The sequence below is a fragment of the Callospermophilus lateralis genome, chromosome X (genome assembly GCF_048772815.1).
Source record: "Callospermophilus lateralis isolate mCalLat2 chromosome X, mCalLat2.hap1, whole genome shotgun sequence".
In the NCBI taxonomy this organism is placed as follows: Eukaryota; Metazoa; Chordata; class Mammalia; order Rodentia; family Sciuridae; genus Callospermophilus; species Callospermophilus lateralis.
In genome coordinates this window covers 81,619,619-81,631,379 of record NC_135325.1, presented here as the reverse complement: position 1 = coordinate 81,631,379, position 11,761 = coordinate 81,619,619, and the positions used below count along the sequence as shown (strand labels likewise).

Here is an 11,761-nt window from a genome sequence, read left to right as displayed (position 1 = left end):
TCATACATATGCATAGATCCTATTGTTTCCATTCTCTGGAGAAACTTAACTAATTATATATATATATATATATATATATATATATATATATATATATATATATAGAGAGAGAGAGAGAGAGAGAGAGAGAGAGAGAGAAAGAGAGAGAGTGTGTCATATGTTTATTGGGGATGAAGATATGATGTATTCTGAGAAATACATCACTGGGCAATTTCATAATTATGCAAACATCAGGTTAAACACACAAAATTTTCAATAATATTGATAATCCCAGCCTAATTCTCTCTTAAGATTAGGAGCCACTTTGTCACAAAGGCATGAAAAGCTAATTTTGGCTTTACTATAAATTACTCCAATTTCTAATCTTGCTTAGAATGCCTGCCAGTGCCTTAAACTCACCCATGCCTGGCTTTCCATGTCCAGATAACAACCCTCTCTGAAAATTTAGTGGCACCTCATAAATTCTGGCTTTGCCTGGCCAGATAATAATTCTCTCTGAAACTCTAGTGGCGCCCCATAAATTCTGATGTTGGGACCTAAATTCACTTGCTAATTAACATACTACCTGCCTTTGTGTTATGCTTGTCAAAATCCTGTTATCTGTAAGTTCTCAAGACACCCCCCTTTTTACAACTTTCTGTGCTTAGTTTAATATCTTACAGTAAACTTATAAGTAGGGGTGTGCTCTAAAATCATAATAAAATATTTTGTAATGAATACATAAACCAGTAGCATAACATAAAATAAAGCTGTGTTCCTAGAGAGCTGCGGTGCTATCTTCTTTTCCCAGGGGTTTCGGGAGAGACAGCCCCGGCTGGTTGAAATTACAAGCTAGCTTTAATTTGATTTAAATTGAATCAGTAGTCTTTCATTTGAGTTGTAGTTTAACAGATATTGCCTGCTACAAATCTAGGTTATGTTGGTATATCTTATTTGTCTGAGGGTCATAATGAGCACAACAATATAAGTTTAAATCAATCACAAAAGAAAGTGATACAATCAAGAATCATGGTGAGGGGGCTGGGGTTGTGGCTGAGTGGTAGAGCACTTGCTTAGAATGTGTGAGGCACTGGGTTTGATTCTCAGAACTACATATAAACAAACAAATAAATAAAGATCTATCAATAACTAATAAATTTTTTTAAAAAATCATGGTAAGCACAAGTTGGAAAAAAAAAAAACTTCTGTTAGTTTAATACAGCATTGTGTCTTACAGTAAACGTATAAGTAGGGGTGTGCTCTAAAATCATGATAAAATATTTTGTAATGAATGTATAAACCAGTAGCATAACACTTTATTAGCACTAACAAGTATTACATACTGTACACAATTATATGTTCTATACCTTTATATAACTGGCAACACAGTAGGTTTCTTTTCATAATCATTTCCACAAACATCAATAATGCATTGTGCTATGATTTCATTATTTCATTATGACTATAACATCAATAGTATGGTTCAGATTCATTATAATCATGTAACATGAATATATATATATATATATATATATATATACATACATATATATTATTTTCACTAAAGCATTGTTACTATCACCATGTAATAGATATATTTGTGTGTGCATGTGTGTGTGTGTGTGTGTGTGTGTGTATATATAATCTACATTTATATAAGGAACATTTGACTTTAAATGTTAAGCATCTTTAACATCTAACTAACTAAATGTCATCCGCCTGTTCAAAATATTTTTCTAATAGTACTTAATGGTAGATTAATTATGTCAGTACAATAGCCAACTCAATTTGTCACAAAAAATAATTTCTATACATTCCACTATAATGATTCTCTCTTTTAACCAGTTAAATTTTTAAGAGAAATCAATGTTTTACTGTTTTTATACTCAAAAATAAGTATCTTAAAATTTTTAAAAGATGAATATAGGCCTTCATGTCTTTTCTAAGCTACAATTTCCTTCATGACCTAGTGTGGGAAATCATGCACTATTACTTCTAATACATTTTATTTGTCACAAATATAACCATGATTCGATGTGAAAGTGCATCACAACAGGATATAAATATCAGAAGTCATGGATGATTTGGAACCATCTTAGCATTCAAAATTCATCCACAATGCATCCTCAAACTTCTTGATCATTATAGATTGTAAAATATGTCAGAAATTCTGATTTCTGGTGAATGGCATCCCCACACTTAATGCATTTATAGTGCTTTCCTATTGAATGAGGTCTATAATATTGATTGTTAGTGCCTTATCACAATAGGGTTTCCCACATTCATAGAGTCATATGATTTTTTTCAAGTAACACAATGGAATGGCACACATGACAACAGAATACCAATTTATCAGTCTTAGGTGTAACCACCTTGAAAGTTAGTCTGTCAAGTCTTCAGAAGGCTGAAGCATCAGGGATCATATAAAAACAACTGGGTCATGTTCTGGGGGTGTGGATCAGCAGTATAGCTCACTTAGCACGTGTAAGGCACTGGTTTCGATCCTCAGTACCACAAAAAAAATCAATAAATAAAATAAAGTTTAAAAAAAAAACTGGGTCATATGGAGAAATATTATGTGTGAACTTACTATCTAAAATTTCTCCCAAATCGTAACAGAAGCCATCATACATAAGTATTGTTGTTATAAGCAATTAAGTTTTGCTTTGATTTTGTTATGAAACCTTATATAATCAGAATACTGTGAAAGGTATTATTCTATCATATTGAATATGAAAATTTGTGATTATTGGAATGCTTTTAAAATTTTTAATTTCAATACCTGTTAGACAATTCATTTTTTAGAAAAAGCTTATCACCTAAATGAATTTGGAGTAAAATGGTTTTATCAGAGAATACTTATGTGAAAAACATATAATGAGTATATGTGAAAAACTACAATGAGTAAAAATGTACATCAAATTGTACTCCTATATATTTGAACAATTTTAAAGTGTCAGTGAAAAAGAAGTCCTGGATAAAAATATTTTCTTTCTCCCTGAAACCATGTTTAATGTGGAAAAAAAATGAAAAATAAAACACTGAATCTAACTTTAAAAATATTAAAACTTTAACATGGGCACGGGGGCACATGAAATTGTAATCCCAGCCAATTGGGAGGCTGAGACAAAATGATCAGAAGTTGGAGGCCAGCTTCAACAATTTAGCAAGACCCTGTCTCAAAATAAAAATGAACTAGGTGGGGGGCTGAGGTTGTGGCTCAATGGCAGAGTGCTTGCCTCACCCATGTGAGCACTGGGTTCAATCCTCAGCAATAAAAAAAAAAAAATAAAAAAATAGACAAAGATATTGTGTCTATATATAACTGAAAAATATTTTTTAAAAAAATGGACTAGGGATGTAGGTCATATTTAGAGTGCCCCTGTTCAATCCCAGTAGAATAATTAATACAATTTATTAATATTCTAATTATTTAAAGCTTAATAATATTGTGATTATATGCCTTAATGAAAAAAATACATTACAAAAAAGAGAGCTAAACATAAATCATTATAATAACTATTATGGAAATAATCCATTTGTACTTCCCACTTAGGCATGGAGATTAATCTCTTTACTGATTGATAGATACTGATGAGCTATAGTAATTGTTAAAATGCAATAAAAGTCAAAGATAAATGCATTTCCTCTTTTTGAGCCTGATAAAGTTAATTTTTATTATATCCTTTCTATTCCACTCTCACTCAAGGGAGAAAAAAATAACTTCAATTTAAAAAACAAAACAAACAAACAAAAACTGGGTGTGTTGGTACATGCCTGTAATCCAGCTGTTCTGGAGGAAAAAGCAGGAGGATTGCATAGTTGAGGCCAGCCTTGGTAACTTAGCTAACTTAGCTGACCCTGTCTCAAAATAAAAAATGAAAAATATCAGTTGTAGTTCACTAGTAGAGCAGCTCTGCATTCAATTCCTAATGCTACAAAACAAAACAAAGCTAACAAGCCTAAAAAAGCAAGCAACAAACAAACCAATAATCAAAGAAAAACTGAGTCATGTTGATGCAATAGGTTTGACACAAAATGAATTCATATTATTTATTTGTCTTTATTGATTTTTAAATGAAATATTTACATTGTGGGTATTAAAATGTTATGCTACCCTACTCATGCTTCCTCCAGTAGAAAGAAAGTCAGGCACATTTGCCTAAAGACAGAATGGATCCATGTAAAATGTGCTCATTGATCGTGATAAATTTTTATTCTAGAATTTACAAAACAGCTATATACATATTAAATTGATTATTTATAAACTTTAAAAATGGTCATAAGCTGGTGGGGCTGAGGTGGTCTTGATTGTAGTGCCATTATGGGTACTGCTAGATGGGGAGGACTGACTTTGCAAGGACAAGGTTGTGACAGGGGATCTTATAGACGGGGTAGTATGAAATAAGAATCAAACTTTACAATGACAACCTATTTGGAATTCATCCAACAGCATGAAGAAGGAGTGGAGTTAGACTGAGTTGAAATGTTTGGCCATCAGTTCAACTGGAAGCTACACAAGAATGGTTATTTCAGTTGCAGCCCTCTTTACACCACTGAAGGAAAGGCCTGATTTAACACCCATTCAATATGAACATGTTTTGTGTAGTAGGAATACTTTCTGCACAATTTTGAATCCTTACATATCTCAACATTGGAAAGGCTATCTACACTAAGCCTCAGGCCAACATCATTCTAAATGAATAAAAAATGAAGGCATTCCCTTTAAAAACTGGAACAAGACAGGGATGCCCTCTTTCACCATTATATTCAACATAATTCTTGAGACACTGGCCAGAACAATTAGATACACAAAATAAATTAAAGGTATATGTATAGGAAAAGAAGAACTTAATTAGCACTATTTGATGAAGATATGATTCTATACCTAGAAGACCTAAAAAACTCCACCAGAAAACTTATAGAACTGATAAATGAATTCAGCAAAGTAGCAGGATATAAATAAAGTCAATACCTATAAAGCAAAGGCTTTTCTGTATATCAGTGACAAATCCTCTGAGAAGCAATAGAGGAAAACTACCCCATTCACAATAACCTCAAAAAAAAAATAAGATACTTGGGAATCAACTTAAAAAAGAGGTGAAAGATCTATACAATAATAACCATAGAACCCTAAAGAGGGAAATCAAAGAAGACCTTAGACGGTGGAAAGATCTACCTTGCTCTTGGATAGGCACAATTAATATTATCAAAATGACCATACTACCAAAAGCACTATACAAATTTTAATGCAATTCCGATCAAAATTACTATGGCATTCCTCATAGAAATAGAAAAAGCAATCATGAAATTCATCTGGAAAAATAAGAGACCCATAAGAGATAAAGCAATCCTAAGCAGGAAGAGTGAAGCAGGTGGTATCGCTATACCAGACTTTAAATTATACTACAGAGAAAGAGTAACAAAAACAGCATGGTATTGGCACCAAAAGAGACTAGTAGACCAATGTACAGAATAGAGGACACAGAGACTAACCCACAAAATTACATTTATCCTATATTAGACAAAGGTGCCAAAAACATGAACTGGATAAAAGATAGCATCTTCAACAAATGGTGCTAGGAATACTGGAAATCCATATGCAACAAAATAAAATTAAACCCCTGTCTTTCACTATGCACAAAGTTTAACTCAAAATGGATCAAGGACCTAGGAGTTAAACCAGAGACTCTATGTCTAATAGAAGAAAAAGTAAACCCTAATCTCCATCATGTGGGATTAGGCTCCAACTTCCTTAATAGGACTCCTATAGCACAAGAATTAAAACCAAGAATTAATAAATGGGTTGGATTCAAACTAAAAAGATTCTTCTCAGCAAAAAAAATAATCCATGAGATTAACAGGGAGCCTACATCCTGGGAGCAAATCTTTACCCCTCACACATCAGATAGAGCACTAGTATCTAGGATATATAAAGAACTCAAAAAGCTAGGCACTGAAAAAACAAATAACCCAATCAACAATGGACCAAGGACCTGAACATACACTTCTCAGAAGAGGATACACAAGATATCAATAAATATAAAAAAGGTTAACATCTCTAGCAACCAGAGAAATGGAAATCAAAATTACTCTAAGATATCATCTCACTCCAGTCAGAATGGCAGGTATTATGAAGAAAAACAACAATAAGCGTAGGCAAGGATGTGGGGAAAAAGGTACACTCATACATTGCTGGTAGGACTACAAATTGGTGCAGTCAATATGGAAAGCAGTATGGAGATTCCTTGGAAATTTGTGAATGGAACCACCATTTGACCCAGCTTGGACTATACCCAAAGCGCTTAAAAACAGCATACTACAGGGACACAGCCACATCAATGTTTATAGCAGCACAATTCACAATAGCTAAACTGTGGAGCCAACCTAGATGCCCTTCGGTGAATGAATGGATAAAAAAAAATGCAGCAAATATATACAATGGAATTTTACTCAGCAATAAAAGAGAATAAAATCATGGCATTTGCAGGTAAATGGATAACATTGGAGAAGATAATGCTAAGTGAAGTTAGCCAATCCCCAAAAAACAAATGCCAAATGTTTTCTCTAATATAAGGAGGCTGACTCATATTGGGGTGGGGAGGGGGAGCATGGGCAGAATAGATGGATTCTAGATAGGGAAGAGGGGTGGGAAGGAAAGGGAGGGGGCAGGGGGTTAGCAAGGGCAGTGGCATGTGATGGACATCATTATCCAAAGTATTTGTATGAAGACATGAATTGGCGTGAACATACTTCATATAGAAACAAAGATATGAAAAAGTCTGGTATATGTGTAATAATAATTGTAATGCAAAAAAAAAATAGAATATGATACTCTGGATGGTCAACTCTCTACCCTATTTTGTTGAGTGACAGTCAAGGGGCAGTGTGCTCTGTCCTCAAAACCTTGATTTTCCTTTAATGGTTCTAAACTGGACTTGCAATCTATGAGATTATCTAGCTCACTCACCCTTTAAAACTTTAAAATTTTATATTTCAATTTTATTATTTTATATTTTACAACCTTTTCACTTCTGTTTAATATCCACTATGTTTTCAGCATAGTACCTCTTCTACAACAGTAAGTTCAATAAATATTAGTTGAATGAATAAAAAAAAACAATTTTGAATCCTTTGTGTCAAGTGGATTATTGAGCAAAGCTCTTGTCTTGCAACTTTTGTTATCAAAATATCAGTTTCTATCTACTTATGCTGGGATATCTAAACTGAATCGATATGCTGAACATTTGCCTCAGTTCTCTAGCATTGAATATGTAGTTTTGTGTGGTCCTCGGAAACCTTTGATATTCCTCTATGTGGCTGATACTTGCATGGAACATGAAGATTTACAAGCCTTAAAAGAATCCATGCAGATATCACTAAGTCTCCTATCACCTACAGCTTTGATTTGCCTTATTACTTTTGGGAGGAATGTGCAGGTTCATAAACTTGTATGTGAAGGTATTTCAAAAAGCTATGTCTTCAAGGGAACAAAAGATGGTTTGCCAAACAACTGTAGGAGATGCTGGGACCCTCTAGAGTACCACTTACTCAAGCAACACATGGTCTTCAGGTACAGCAGCCACATCCATCCAATAGATTTTTTTTATAGCCAGTACAGAATATAGACATGAATCTCCCATATCTTCTGGGAGAATAGCAGCGAGACCCCTGGCCTATATTACAGGGAAAGGGACCTTTGTGTACCTCAGAAATGGCACTTTGCATAGCTGTAGGACTAATCAAGTGTATTTTCCCCCAACGTTGGTGCTCATATTATGATGTCCATGCGTGGTCTTGCTATTCAGGCAGCTAGAATGGTGGTTGGAGATTAATTGACAATGCCTAGAAGATCATGGCATGATATTGAAAAAGACAATGTCAAATATGTTTAAAAAGGACCCAAGCATTTTGAAGAACTGGATAATCAAGCTGCTACAACTCCTCATGTTATTGACATCTATGCATGCGCATTAGATCAGACAGGTCTCTTGCAGATAAAATGCTGTTCCAACCTTACTGGTGAATACATGGTAATGGGAGATTCTTTTAACACTTACCTATCAAACAAACTTTTCAAACAGTCTTTCCCAAAGATATTCATGGACAGTTTAAAAGGAGTTTTGGTGGTGCATTAGAAATAAACACTTCAAGGAAAATAAAAATTTCAGGAGCAATTGGATCCTGTGTGTCTCTCAATTCAAAAGGACCCTATATGCCTGCAAAATGTGATAGGAATGTGTGGCATTTGTCAATGGAAGTTATGCAGATTCTATCTCACTACAACCTTAGCTATGTATTTGGAGGTTGTTAATCAGCATAATGCTCCAATTCTTCAAGGTGGACATGGTGCAATCCAGTTTGTGACACGGTATCAGCATGCAAGTGGGCAGAGATGCATTAGAGTGACCACCATTACTAGAAACTGGGCAGATGCTCAAACTCAAAACATTTGTACATCTTTTGACCAGGAGTCAGCTGCTATTCTTATGACCCAGCTAGCAATATGTAGAGTGGAAACAGAGGAAGAGCCAGATGTGTTCAGATGGCTGAACAGACAGCTCATTGGACTGCATTAGAGATTTAAAGAGTATCACAAAGATTATCAATTTCATTCAGATTTTCAGAAACTTTCTTTATCCACAGTGTATATTTCCTTTAAGAAGATCTCCTTTCTTGCAAGTTTTTAACAATATTCCTGATGAAAGTTCATGCTATCATCATAATTTTATGTGTCAAGATTTGACCTAGTCTCTAATCATGATTCAGCCTATTATATATGCATATTCTTTTATTGGACCACCATAGCTGGTTCTTCTTGATAGCAGCAGCATTTTTGCAGATTGTATTCTTCTTATTGATACATTCTTCCAGATTTTGATTTATTATGATGAGACCATAGTACAGTGGTGGAAGTCAGGATACCAGGATTTGCCAAAATATAAAAATTTCTATCATCTACTGCAAGCCTCAGTAGATGATTCACTCCATATTTCCAATACCAAGATATAATGACAATGAAAACAGGGGCAGCTAGGCTTGTTTCCTGCTTTCAAAATACAGCGCTTCATAGACTCAAAATAATATATATGCTTGGGGGCAGGAGTCTGAAACACCTATCCTCACAGATAATGTTAGTTTACAGGTGTTTATGAATAGCTTGGAGAAACTTGCTGTGTTAAATGCTGCTTGACATGCTAAACACACTTAAAAAGATAAAATATTTCAGTTTCATTTTTTCCCTTTTTCAATTTGTCTATGGAAACCAGCAGAACTCTCTAGACTTTTTTTGTATCAGTGTAGTTTGAGAAAACATGGAAAAATGTTCATGTTTGTAGATAAAACTGGAATATAATGAGAGCATTGAGAGCAAATTTGTTTTGCTTGCTACAGTATTATAACTGGTTTTAGAATTTAAAAGTATTTATAACTTAATTATGTTTAAGAGAAAAATAGAGTCTGCCTTGTACAACAGATAGAATTTATTTGTATATTAGGGACAAATCCGAAATGGCACTGAATGTCCTCACTGACCTTTTAATAACTTATTTAATTTTATTCAGAAAATAACAAATCAACAGTAATGATAACTGTGAACATTTTTGCTTATTTTTTGAATATTTTCAGCACTTGTATATACACCTTTTCCTGCATTTAGTCTAACACAATTAATTTAGAAATTATCTGACTTTATAATGGTAATTTTCACGAAGATAATTTATTTTTTGATTATTTGGAAAAATTATTTAGAGATGAAAAACCTTTGTGGGGATAACATTCCCACAACTGACATTAAATGTGAAATTCCCACAAAGTACCTAACTTATGTGACTAACCACAATAATATCTTTTTAAAAAGGAGACCAAAAATAAAGCACTTGATCAGAGTGCATAAAGAAGGCCTTTGCAAAAATATTATTGCTATAACTACTAAACCAAATTTGGTTTTCACTACATCATTTTGTTGTTTCCCATTCTTTTTCTGTGGTTAATTTTTCAGCATATTCTTCAGTATTTTAACATTGTTTTTAGAGTTTACACTTCTTGTTTCTCTTTCCTTTGTGTGGACTTTATAAAGTTGTAGTAATTATTGAAGCAGTATTATATAATGTTTCATTATGTCTTGTGATGATTCTCATTTCTGCTTGAGTTATTCATTAGTAAGATTCACTTTTACCTTTTAAAGTTTACTTATAGCATATGTTTACATTGCTAAAGTCAAATATGTTTTGATGATAAAATTTACATATAAAGAACTGCAAATGAATGGTGGTGCTCTGTTATATGCTTAGAAAGACAGTTTTGATGATTGGTACTTGCATGAACAGAATCATATGATAGTAAAACAGAAAACTTACAATTGTTATATTCAGTTTTCTTAATTAAGTTCCATTTTATATGAATTGAACTGTGCTAAATCAAATCGCCAATAAAATAAACTATTCTCTGTGGAAAAAATGACCTTCAGCACATTTCATACAATTATAAAATTTAACTATCCCAAGATTCACATTTCAAACAGTCACCAAAGGTGTTGTGCATATGTAATATATACTGGCAGGGTTAAAGACTAAGAAATATGAGACCAGAACTAAAAACAAATGGTTTGTAGAACACAGTTTCTAGCCTTGTTCTACTATTTTTTCTTTCTCAACTTATTCTTGATCATTCCCATTAAATGTGTCAACCCTGAAGTCTTGGGAAATACAATTGATGGGTGCAAGTTTTTTAGCTTGATAGACTTTTGATGCAATATTGATATTAAGAAAGGACCTATCTTTGTGCAAGTTAGATAATAAAGAGCCTCCTTACTCAAGCCTAATACTTGTGAGGCTAAGACAAGAATACATACTGCCCTGGTTCCAAATGTTTAGAGGTTATAAATAATATTGTAAGGTATTAACTATGTTATATTAAGTAGATAAATATATTCATTACAAAAAATATTTGTTTCTACTTCTATTTATTTTTTAAAATTTTATCTCCTTTTCTTTTTTAAACCTTTATCTCATTTATTTAGTTTTGTGTGGTGCTGAGGATCGAACCCAGGGTCTCTCACATGCAAGGCAATTGCTCTACTGCTAAGCCACAACCCCAGCCATTTGTATTTTTTTGATACTGGAGATTGAACCCAGGGGCTCTTAACCACTGATCCACACCTCCAGCCCTTTATATATCTATATCTATATCTATATATCTATATATAGATATATATTATTTAGAGGTAGGGTGTCACTGAGTTGCTTAGGGTTGTGTTAAGTTTCTGAGGCTGGCTTTGAATTTGTGACCCTCTTGCCTCAGCTTCGAGAACTGTTGAGATTATAGGTGTGAGTCACCACACCTGGCTTTTTCTCTATTTCTTACAAATGAAAATTGCAAGTCAGAAAATATTAACAAGTGGATTAAATAAACATTGTATATTTATAGGTGTTCTGTTAGGATATTGAAATGTTTACATAAGCAATAAAATAATGATATAAAATTTTAGATCATTTTATGTTTACTCCAGATTTTTTTTCAGAAAATTTTGTTCTTATAATTAGATTTTTACATGATTTATATTCTATTGATAATATTTTGAAACTTCCAAAGGTACAAATAGTTTTGTAGATAGTTTTTATTAGCTATGTGTTGTAAATCACTGGAAATGGCATCATTTTTAAAATTCTAATGATAATATTTCAGTTTCGAAATAATATCTGATTTTTTTTGCTATTTACATTTAACCATTGTAGTGGAACAAAAAAAGTTGCAAAATATTTTAAGTTTATCTTATAAATTA

The 11,761-nt window shown here is 33.1% G+C and overlaps 1 pseudogene; it reads left to right on the top strand.

Annotated features, from left to right (window-relative positions):
• Positions 1–4,402: 4,402 nt before the first annotated feature.
• On the top strand, positions 4,403–9,172 carry LOC143639192 (protein transport protein Sec23A-like; annotated as a pseudogene).
• Positions 9,173–11,761: the final 2,589 nt, after the last annotated feature.